This window comes from Lucilia cuprina, chromosome 2, assembly GCF_022045245.1.
Source record: "Lucilia cuprina isolate Lc7/37 chromosome 2, ASM2204524v1, whole genome shotgun sequence".
Taxonomy (NCBI): Eukaryota; Metazoa; Arthropoda; class Insecta; order Diptera; family Calliphoridae; genus Lucilia; species Lucilia cuprina.
In genome coordinates this window covers 63889862-63902194 of record NC_060950.1, presented here as the reverse complement: position 1 = coordinate 63902194, position 12333 = coordinate 63889862, and the positions used below count along the sequence as shown (strand labels likewise).

The 12333-nt window shown below is 25.5% G+C and overlaps 1 protein-coding gene across 1 annotated transcript in view; it reads left to right on the top strand.

The window, feature by feature from the left end:
• The window catches only part of LOC111682489 (inositol-trisphosphate 3-kinase homolog), a 57484-nt gene that overhangs the window by 16098 nt on the left and 29053 nt on the right, over positions 1-12333 (top strand). The gene's annotated exons all lie outside the window — the stretch shown is intronic.

The window sequence follows — 12333 nt, the reverse complement described above, 5'->3', positions numbered from 1 at the left end:
AGACTATAGACTAGACTATAGACTAAACTATAGACTAGATTATAGACTAGACTATAGAATAGACTATAGACTAAACTATAGACTAGATTATAGACTAGACTATAGACTGGACTATAGACTAGACTATAGACTGTAGGTGAGACTTTTTTTCTTTTGAAGTCTTCTAACTAATTTAACGGAAGTTTCAAAATTTGCTTATGTTAAGAAATTCTCAGAAACCCTGGTGTTTGAACTAGTGCTGACTGTTCCAATAAAAGTTTGTTTAACAATTAAAAACTGTGTTATTGTTTTTACTTAAGCTTATTTAATAATATATTTTTCAATGTTTTTGTTTTTATTGTTGTGGTTTTTATACTGTGCCATTGAAATATTTATTGCAGGCGTTTAAATTATACAATATTTAATTTCTATTTTCAATGAATGTATGTTTACTTTTATTATTCTTTTCATTTCGATTAGAAACTTGTGTAAACTTGGGATTTTTATGGAATTTCAAATATTTACTTTCGTGGGAATAATAGAGAGAGAAAATAAATACAGCGAAAAGAAACAGTTAAAGATAAAATTTAAAATCCCCCAAAATAAATAAGTGTGGACCAAAAAGAAATTGTTTATTTTTTAAAATTAGATAAGAAGAAAAAATGGGTTAAGAAAATGGGTCAAAAAACCGATAGCAATCAAATCAAAATGATTATAAATTAAAAGCAATTTGTTAAACAAATTAATAAATGACGTTTTTCTTTTTTTTACCTACAATGACATAAAAATAACTTACAGTATAAACACACAATTATGTCATTGATAATACTTTAACACTTAATTAACTTAACTTTACATTACGTCGTTACGTTGCCGTTTTGTAATAAAACCAACTTGTCAATATCAAAAATTAAGCCGTAATTACGAAACTTGAAACTCAGTGACGTTTTCCCTTAACGACTTTTTACTTTTGTTTATATTACAAATAAGTTTAATGATCTTTTGGCACATATTTTGTTACCCCTCTGGTCTGTGTGTGTATGTGTTAATAATTGTTTATTTTTATTAATTTCCCAAACAATTTAAAACAAGTTTTCTTATTATTGTTATATTTTAAATTTAGTGAATTTTTATATATTTAAAGAAAGATTTCTTTTTTTAAATAAAACTTATTTTTATATACAAATTACGTCATTTTAAATAACAGTTATTTAACGGGCTTTAAGTTTTATTTTTAAAGTGTTAAATATGACAAATGTATTTAATTTCTTTTTCAGAGACACAGAAGAGTCATTTGCGTTTATGGGGAATATGAAATGAATCATTTTATAAGCAATGAAATTAGTTAAAAGTAATTTGTATGATATGATGAAGAACTGTTGTATCATTTTTATTTCCCATTTTATAAAATCTTTAGAAATTTATCAATATTTAAGATTTCTTAGAAAATTTAACTTTTTCTATTATAATTACCTAGTAGACATCACTGTTTACTATATATTATCCCATTAAACAATGTTGCCAGATTTAAAGACATCTAAACGTATGATTTTTATTAATTACAAGGTTATGTTAGAAAAATAGCTATAACTTTGGTTTTAAAAAAGCTAAAGTTGAAATGTTTGCTATAAAAGAAAGCTAAGTCTGTAGACAATACTATAACAAAGAAAATTATTCTAAAACTTTAAAATCATTTAACAAAATTTTGTTAGATTTTCAAAAATTTTAAATTTTCAAAATTTGTTTACTCTCTAAAATATTAATTTTCTATGAACAAAGTTAAAAATTCATTATTACAATATAAAACCTAAACTAAACTATGAATTTCTTTAAAATGTTTCTCCATTTCTTATTAAAAAATCTTAGTTTTGCTTTAAAATCTAAAAAAGTTAAACAGTACGTATGATTGTTATTAATTAAGAGGTTATGTTAGAAAAATAGCTTTAACTTGGGTTCCAAAAGAGCTATTTTTTCCATAAAAGAAAGCTAAGACTTTAGGCAATACTCCACCGAAGAAAATTATTACAAAACTTCAAAACAGTTTAACAAAATTTTGTTAGTATTTCAAAAATTTAAAATTTTCAAAATGTATTTTTTTAAAATTATTTTTTAAATTATATAAATTAAGTAACAAAACTTTATAAGTAATTAAAACCTTAACTAAACTATACATTTCTTTAAAAAGTTTCACCATTTTTTATGTAAAATTCTTAGTTTTGCTTTAAAATCTAAAAAAAGTTCAACAGAACGTATGATTGTTATTAATTAAGAGGTTATGTTACTAAAATGGTTATAAGTTTGGCTCCAAAAGAGCTAAAGATATAATTTTTTCTATAAAAGAAAGCCAAGACTTCAAGCAATATTGTAGCAAAGAAAATTATAACAAAACTTTAAAATTGTTTAAAAAAATTTTGTTAGATTTTCAAAAATTTAAAATTTTCAAAATTTATTTTTGAAATTTATAAGTAATTAAAACCTTAACTAAACTATACATTTCCATAAAAAGTTTCACCATTTCTTATTAAAAAGCATAATTTTTACTTAAAAAATTAAAAAGTTCAACAGAACGTATGATTGTTATTAATTAAGGGGTTATGTTACAAAAATAAATATAACTTGGGTTCCGAAAGAGCTAAAGATATAATTGTTTCAATAAAAGAAAGCCAAGGCTTCAAGTAATATTGTTGCAAAGAAAATTATAACAAAACTTTAAAATCGTTTAACAAAATTTTGTAAGTTTTTAAAAAGTTAAAATTTTGAAACCTGGTTTTTGTACAAAATGTTATTGTTTTCTATAAACAAAGTTAAAAATTCATTATTATAATATAAAACTTTAACTAAGCTTTTAATTTCCTTCAATAGTTTTTCCATTTCTTATTAAAAAACCTTATTTTTTACTTAAAATTTAAAAAAAGTTCAACAGAACGTATGATTGTTATTAATTAAGGAGTTATGTTGGAAAATTAGTTATAACTTTGGTTCCAAAAGAGATAAAGATAAAATTTTTTTCTATAAGGAAAACCTAAGACCATAAGCAGTACTATAGCAAATTAAATTATTACAAAACATTTAAAACGTTTAACTAATTATAGTTAGTTTTCAAAATTGTCTTTGTATTTAGTCATTTTACTTCTTATTTTAACATCCAAACCCCTGGATGATTCTGTTAACGTTGAATTGATTACTTTTCAATTCAAGCCATTTTTTTACTTAAAAATTCTCAAAGAAGTAAACAACTTTTATGTTCTTTTTGTAATTTTATTACTTTTTTTTTTAATTGACGTCACAGGCACGTGATATTTTTCTTCTTTGTTTTTGAGAAAAACTTTTAATTTCTGTCTGGAGTTTTCGGTTTATATAGTAAAAGACCTTTTATGTTAATATCTATAGGCAAAAATTTAAGAGTTCATTGAATTTTAAACTTAACATTTGTCTACCAGCAACAAATAAATAAATAAAAAATCTTTACAATTTTTTTTTTGTTTTTCAATATAAAGTTATTTTAGGCTTAAGAAAAAAAAAGAGAATTAATTGTTATTTTTTGCCGTCTGGGTCTTTGACCATTATTTTAAATGATTGCGTAAAAAAACTCCATACCAAATCAAATAAAAGGTACAATGACTTAAAAACAAATAATCTTACATAAAATTATCCTAAACAGAAAAAGAATTTTTGTATAAGAAAAAGAAAACAAATTTATAAAAAGGAAAGACATAAAAATAAAAATAATCAAATCGTATGATGTTTTTTTTAGAAGATTAGAAACCATAAAAATTCTATATATAATAATGTATTGATAATATTTTTAAGTCGCGAGCCATCAGCATCATTATCATTGATAAGCTGTTTTTTTATAATATTAAAATACTTGATAATATTTTCTAAACGCCTAGGTTTTTTTTTTAAAACGTCAGTTTTTATTTAAATTATGACTTAAATGGAAAGAAAACATTTTAAATTCTATTCTTTAGTTTGTAACATTAATGATAAATATTGAATTTTTAATTATTTATTAGTCACTTTAAAGAATAATTCCCCCTAAGGGGAAATCCAAATAGTGATAAAAATATACTATTAAGCGACTATTCACTGTAGTTTACTTTAGATTTTGGATACATTTGTTTAACATTTTTAAAAAGAAATTAACAATATAGTAATTTTTTGTAAACGAATAAAATTTTGTTAAATAAATTAACAAATTTTTAACAATTTTCTTTACCAAAATGTTCCTTAAAGTCTTAGCTTTCTATAGAAGAAGAAATTACTTCAAAAGCTCTTTTTGAACTAAAGTTATAGCTATTTTTCTAACATAACCTCTTAATTAATAACAATCATACGTTCTGTTGAACTTTTTTACATTTTAAAGCAAAAATAAGACTTTTTAATAAGAAATAATATAATTATTTAAAGAAATTCATAGTTTAGCTTAGGTTTTTAATTACTAATAGTCTTTCGCAATTTTATTTATAAAATTTTAAATCTTTTTGAAAGTAAATAAATTTTGAAAATTTGAAATTTTCCTTAACTGACATAATTTTGTTAAAGGTTTTTAAAGTAATGTAATAATTTTCTTTTGTAGAATATAGCCTCAAGGCTTAGCTTTCTTTTATAGAAAAAAATATGTCTTAAGCTCTTTTTGAAACAATGTTATAACTACTTTTGTAACATAACCTCTTAATTAATAACAATCATACGTTCTGTTGAACTTTTTTTTACATTTTAAAGCAAAAATAAGATTTTTTTAATAAGAAATAGTGAAAATTTTTAAAGAAATTTATAGTTAATCTATTGTTTTAACTTCTTAAAAACTTTTGCTACTTCGTTTATACAAAATAAATACTTTTAGAAAAGCAAAACAATTTGGGAAATGTAAAATTTTGGAAAATTTACAAAATTTTGTGTTATTGTTTAAGTTATTAGCTTTCTTTAATAAAAAGAATTACGACTTTAGCTCTTTTTGAATCAAAGTTATAACTATTTTTCTAACATAAACTTTTAATTAATAACAATCATATGTTCTGTTGAACTTTTTTATATGATTTTAATAAGAAATAGTTAAACTTTTAAAGAAAATTTATAGTTCTATAGTTAAGCTGATGGCTTAACTTCTTGTAAACGTCTCCACTTTGTTTATATAAAATTAAATCTTTTCCGAAAAGAAAAACTGTTTGAAAATTTAAAATTTTTTTAAAGCTAAATTGTAACTTTAAATTATTCACGATCAGTTTTTAACTTTGACTTAAGAAGATTCGCGATCGTGGCTTTACTATGCCTTTAAGAGAGTAACGATCAAAGCAATGTGGTAACTTTAAAAGATTCTCCATCAAATAATGGTTGTTAACCAAAGATTTACGATCTTTGCTAAACAATGGCTTTGAAATACCCATGATCAAAACTTAATTGTACTTTTAAAAGATTCACGATCAATGCTAAACTATCGATATTGTAATTTCCAAAGATTTACGATTAAAGCTCAACTAAGTCTTTAAGAGAGCAACGATCAAGGCAATGTTGTATATTTAAAAATTACACCATCATGTAGTAATTGTGTTTACAAAAGATTAACGACCAATGCTAAATCGATGAAATACCCACGATCACATCAAAATTGTACTTTAAAAAGATTCGCGATCAATTCCAAACTGTAGACTTAAAAGATTTAATATTAGAGCTAAATTGTATTATTATTTGTTTCACGATCAGTGCTGATCATTGGCTTTAAAAGATTCACGATTAAAACAAAACTCCACGATCACTATGAAATTGTACTTTTAACAAATCAATGCTAAACTATCGATATTGCAATTTCCAAAGATTCGTGATTAAAGCTAAACTATGCTTTTAAGAGAGTAACGATCAAAACAATGTTGTATATTTAAAAAATGCACGATCATGTAGTGATTGTGTTTACAAAAGATTAATGATCAATGTTAAACTTTGGCTTTGAACTGAAGACTTAAAAGATTTGCTATTAGAGCTAAATTATATCATTATTTGATTAACGATCAGTGCTAAACTTTGGCTTTAAAAGATTCACGATTAAAACAAAACTTTAGAAGATTGACGATCACAGCTTTATATGTTTCATGATCAAATGAAAATTTAAATTTCAAAATTGTACTTTTAAAAGATTCGCGATCAATGCTAAACCATCGAAATTGTAATTACAAAAGATTCGCGATTAAAGCTAAACGATGCCTTTAAGAGAGTAACGATGAAAACAATGTTGTATATTTAAAACATACACGATCAAGTAATGATTGATCATTGATCGTTCGATGCTAGGCTTTGCCTTTAAAGCACCCACGATCACACTTAAAAGATTAGCCATTAGAGCTAAATTGTATAATTATTTTATTCACGATCAGTGCTAAACTTTGGCTTAAAAAGATTTACAATTAAAACAAAACTTTAGAAAGTTTAATGATGAAAGCTTAACTTTAAATATCCACGATCAAAGTGATCGTTTTTCTTTTAAAAGATTCGCCATCAAATAGTGATTGTGTTTTCAAGAGATTCACGATCCATGTTAAACTTTGACTTTAAAATACCCTCGATCACACAATCACCATTGTACTTTCAATGGCTTTGTGATCATTGCTAAACTGTGACATTATAATAATCACTAAAGTGTATCATTAAAAGATTCATGATCATTGCTTAACTTAGGCTTTGAAAGACTATGTAGTATGTTAATAATTCATTATTTATTGTATAATTTAGTTTAAACTAATTAAATAGCTAGTAACTAGGTTAAAATCATAAGGAGGTTTTAAAAATTTCTCTAAAACGTCATAAATTATTTTAAAAAATTTATAAAAAAAAACTATAAAAACAAAATTATAATAAGACAACGGATGTGCGTCATATGCCTTCTTGTAGTTTTGCCTGAGTCAATAAACTTAATTTCATGAAATTATGTCTTTTATTCTGTTTAATCATATTTTAGCATCTGTAGTAAATAATTAATAATAAAATCACACCATATGGCAAAGAAAATAATTTGTTTTTTAGTTTAATATTAATATTAAAAAGAGTAATTGGGCGTCATCATCGTTTTCATGGGAAATAATCAGTTTGTTTTTTTTTAATATAATTTTGTATTTGTTTTTTATATTACAAAGAAATATTTTAATTGTTTTTACGTTTTCAACTTTTTATACGTATTTTTGACCTTAATATTGAAAAATTAACTAAATTTGAAATGTTTTGTTATAAAACCACTCAAGTTTCTCTTCTGTTGACACTAGTTCGGCATTCACTTTGAACTGATAACATGACATTTAACTAACACAACAATGTTGCCAATATTTTAGAAATATAAATGACGCCAAATTTCTATAAAATCCTTTGAATGGCCATGAACTTTTTTGTCGTTTTACTTTTTTTTCAGCATAAAATTTGAATATCATTTGAAACATTCTACTACATTTTGATTAAAATTAAAAAAAAAAACAACAACAAAAAATGTGTAATCGAGTGATTGAACTTTAAGAAAAAAAAGCAAAAATCTTTATAAAATCCAATATGTTCAATCTTCAGTCTTAAGCTTAATAGAAAGCTTTTATAAAAATTATTGATGCAATTGAAATATAACAATTTCAAATGCTAAACATTTATTTATTCTACTTTTTATTGTTGTTGTGCGGACTGCAGAGGTTTTTTTCTGATACACACGTCAAGCGTTTTATTATTGTTTTGTATTAAATTAAATTTTAAATAGATTTTCTTTTATTTCTTCATTGCAAATACTAGATTGAAAGCAAAAAAAAAATGCCATTGATTAAAATCAATTAAATTTCTATAAATAATATTATTAATAAATCTTTGTTGTTATTAAAAACTCACAAATTTGGTACATTATTGACGTCATTAAAAATAATGACTTTTTTGCACTTTAGCTTAAGAAATTTTCAAAAAAAAAAAATGTACCAATAATAATAATAATTTGTTGTTTAATTTGATATAAAAAAAATAAATTTATTTTTTTATAAATAAAATAAATTATTATTTAAATTATCATGTTTTGTATAAATATTTTAAAGAAATTTTGCTAAAACTGAAATATTCTGGAAATTTTATTGAAAAATTTAAAAAAAAATAAATTCATAATCAAAGGTAGATTTAAAAGTTGAACGATCAAATCCCATTGATGTTTACAAAAGAATAGCGATCAAAACAAATTTTTAGCTTTAAAAGATACACAATCAAAGCTAACGTTTGTTTTTAATAGATTAACGATCAAAGTCAAGAAGATTCGCAATCTATAATAAACTGTGACTTTAAAAGACTTACGATCAAATCGAAAATTTTGTTTTCAAAAATTTTCACAATCAACGCTAAACTAAGGTTGTAAAAGATTCGAGATCGAGTTAAAATTGTTTTCACGATGGATGCTAAACTAAGGCTTTAAAAGGTTCAAAATCAAGTTATAATTGTGTTCAAAAGATTCATGATCAATTCTCAACTAAGACTTTTAAAGATTCACGATCATGTCATAATTGTGTTTTCAATAAATTCACAATAAATTTTAAACTAAAAGAAAGAAAGGCTTAAATAGATTCTCAATAAAAGCGAAATTTGATAACAATTGACCCATGATCAAAGCTTTAAAAGATTCGCGATTAAAATTATATATGGCTTTAAATAATTTACGATCAAATCGGAATTGTGCTCTCAGAATACTTACGAACAAAGCTCAATAAACTGTAGCTTAAAAGGATTTGAGATCAATGCCAAATTGTTGCTTTAAGAATCATGATCAATTCAATAAATTTCACGATAGATAGATAGATAGATAGATAGATAGATAGATAGATAGATAGATAGATAGATAGATAGATAGATAGATAGATAGATAGATAGATAGATAGATAGATAGATAGATAGATAGATAGTCTTGTAATCTAACAATTGATACTTATTTTAGACTATCTAAAGTTCCTTGATTCTTAGTTATTAAAAAGCACTTAGTAAAAGCTGACACTTTACTATAAAAATATCACAAACAAATACTCTTTTCTATTATTAAAAAAAATAAAAATTAATTTTCTTACAAGTAAGTGTGAACTTTACGTTTATTATTTAATAAACCACTTAGGCGACTGGTCAATAGCAGATCATTTAGAAATTATCAATTCAAGACACTCTCGATCACTTGCTGTACTAATTGGTCTATAATGGAGATAGGTTCTAAGTAGAGTACATAAAGCCTATAATTAAAGTTCGATAAATAAGACATCGAAGATTGAAGCAGACAACTTGATCACTCCTAATCTTAATTAAGCAGCTGATCAGCAACTGTCTTTGATCGAGCTAGCTTTATAACATTTAAAGAGCAATAAATGTGATCCATGTGCCTTAAATCAACCGCGGGATTGAGGCTTATCTTGTACAAACAGAAGCGTTCACGATCATTGAACTTCTACAGGTTTAAGATCAATCTCAATTATGAAGCCAAGATCGCTGTCTTAGTAGTCAAAGATCAGCTTCAGTTCGTTAGTTAGTTAGTTATTTAATTAGTTAGTTAGTTAGTTAGTTAGTTAGTTAGTTAGTTAGTTACTTAGTTAGTTTGTTAGTTAGTTAGTTAGTCGGTAGGTTGGTTGGTTAGTTAGTTAGGATCTGCCTATAAAATAGCTTTTCAATATTACTGAAGCTTTCACTATCATTACACTTCTACTAGTTTAAGATCAATCTCAATTATGAAGCCAAGATCACTCTTATTCTTGGTTGTCTTAGTAGTCAAAGATCAGCTTCAATTGTAGGCTTCAATATTCAAGAAGCGATAGGGATCTTGCAACTTTTAACATTTAATTATAATCCTTTTTAAAATCCGAAACGGTTTCAGTGATGGATCTTTTCATACCACAAGATCCGTCTTATTCTTTGCTCTCTTAGTAGACTAAGATCAGGCACAAAAACTTGCTCTTTCAGATCACAGAAAAGAAGCTCTGTCTTAAGCCAATGATTTGGCTTCATCAAGGGCTTTCAAAACTCTGAAAGCGAACTCATTCGTTAATCATTTAGTGGACCAATGGTCCCTGCATTTGAAAGCAACATATCAGTAATATGACCTTCATACACTATTCTCAGCATTGATCTTATAATAGTTGAAGAACACAATCGTTATAGTGATTATAACAATCTATTTAATTACAAACATTTTCATTTTTATTTACACATTTTCTATTCATTTGATAAACAATTCCCTTATAGGTGCAATAGTTATTACATTTTGTCTATTAAACACGCAAATATTACAAGTTAAATTTTACAATTACAAGTACGTCGAAAAAAAAACAATTGTAAACAAACCAAAACAATAATAAACTTTTATGTAAAAAAACTATTTAAAAAAAGTCTATATTTGTAAATAAAAATTAACAATACAAAATATTTAATAAATTAACGAAATAATAGAGCCAAATAACATTTCATTTGTCATGTAAACAAGACATAAACAACAAGTAAACAAAATACTTTCAGCTACTATTTTCAATTTCCAAAACAAGAGATGACACTTACACATAGACTACTTTGACATATTTGAATACTTGAAAAGGGCCTGCAACATCATGTTATTGTTGTTTAACATTGTTATTTACCACATCTGTCATTTTCCCTTTTTATTTCTCAAGACAAACGTCAATATTTTGCATTGAATTTAACACGAATTGACTGACCTCGACTTGCTTTAAAGTTGTTGGCTAAAGCAAAAAAAATAAACTAAAGGATTTTGACACGAGAGATGTTTAAATCAGAAAAAATCTCTTTTTTGTTGTCTTTTTTATTTGATTTAAATGCAACAACGATCGTACATATGTTGTGGTTTTATATGTAAATATAAATAGAATCTTTTTTTTTTAACAAAAGTTTTAAATTGAATAACATTTGTATTGTTGTTATTCTTGGCTATTTTATGCATTTGATTTGCATAAGTTTTGTAATCTACAACAACAAAAAAATGCATGTAAAGCATATAAGTTAAATTGAACGAAATTGAATTGTACCAATGAAAATCACAATTAAGACGGCTGAACTACAGACAGAATTACGCACGATCATTTCAGTTAAGTGTAGCTCAAGTCGTAGGTCAGCCTCAAATAAATAGTATTTTGTTGTTCACGAAATGTTATCTATCGTTGACCTTTTAGTAGTTAAAGATCAAGCTCAATCCGTGTTCAATTTCAAACTCATAAATATTCTCAATTGTAGATCATTTAGTAGTCCATGATCAACCTCAATCTTCGCTCTTTCATTACTCTAAGATCAGCCTCAATCGTAGGCTTTCAGAACTCATTCAATGATCACGATCGTTGGCATTTCAGTAGTGAATGATCCAGCTCTATAATATTCTAAAATGTTTGTTTTAGTATTCCAATATCAGCCATAATCTTAGATCTCTTAGTAGTCATTGATCAGCCTTAAGAAACAAGTTTAATTAAGCCATATCATCTTTGGATCATTAGTTTTCAAGAAATGAGCTTAATTTTGGGAGACTTGAGAAGTTCAAGAACATGCTAAGCCGATCATTCATTCATTACCCAAACCAAAATCATTTCATATTCAAAAACGATGTCCAATTAAAGAGCTTACTTTTGTCGATAGCTTGGATCCCTTAGTAATCAAGTATGAAACTCATTTGTGAAACTTTCATTGAACGATAAACAACTCAATGATCATTGATCGTTTAGTATTTGTTATTCTCTCATATTATTTTTGATATTCGAAAAATTATTCAAACTTCGAGAAAGAACTCAATCGTTGATCGTTTAGTATTATTTTTATATGTCCGAAAAGAGATGAATCTTGGATCATTTAATGATCAAGAAAGAAACAGTGCTTCATGGAGAAACAACTTAATCGAGGATCATTTAATGGTCAAGAATGAAATTCAATAGATGATCTTTCAACTCAATCTTTAATCATTCAGTATTTACGTTTTATTAGTCCAAAAAGAACTCTATAGAAACTCGAACTTGGAACTTGGCGAAACGCAACTCAATTGGGGATCGTTTAGTGTAGCGAAGAACCAACTCAATCTTTGATCGTTTAATAATCAAGAACGAATTTCAATTGCGAAACTTCCAGGCGAAACGCAACTCAAGTGGGGATCGTTTAGCGTAGCGAAGAACCAAATCGATGCGCTAAAAGATACTCATTTAAAAAGCTTTCATTATTCAAGAATCTATTCGATCGTGCAATGTTTAATAGCCGAAGAACAATTCAATATTTGATCGGTTAATGATCGAGGAAAACTCTATCGTCGATCGTTGAGGAACAACTTAGGCCTGCAGTTTAATAATTAAGAAAGAAACTCGAAGGAGAAAGATGCAGTTATGGATATTGGAACAT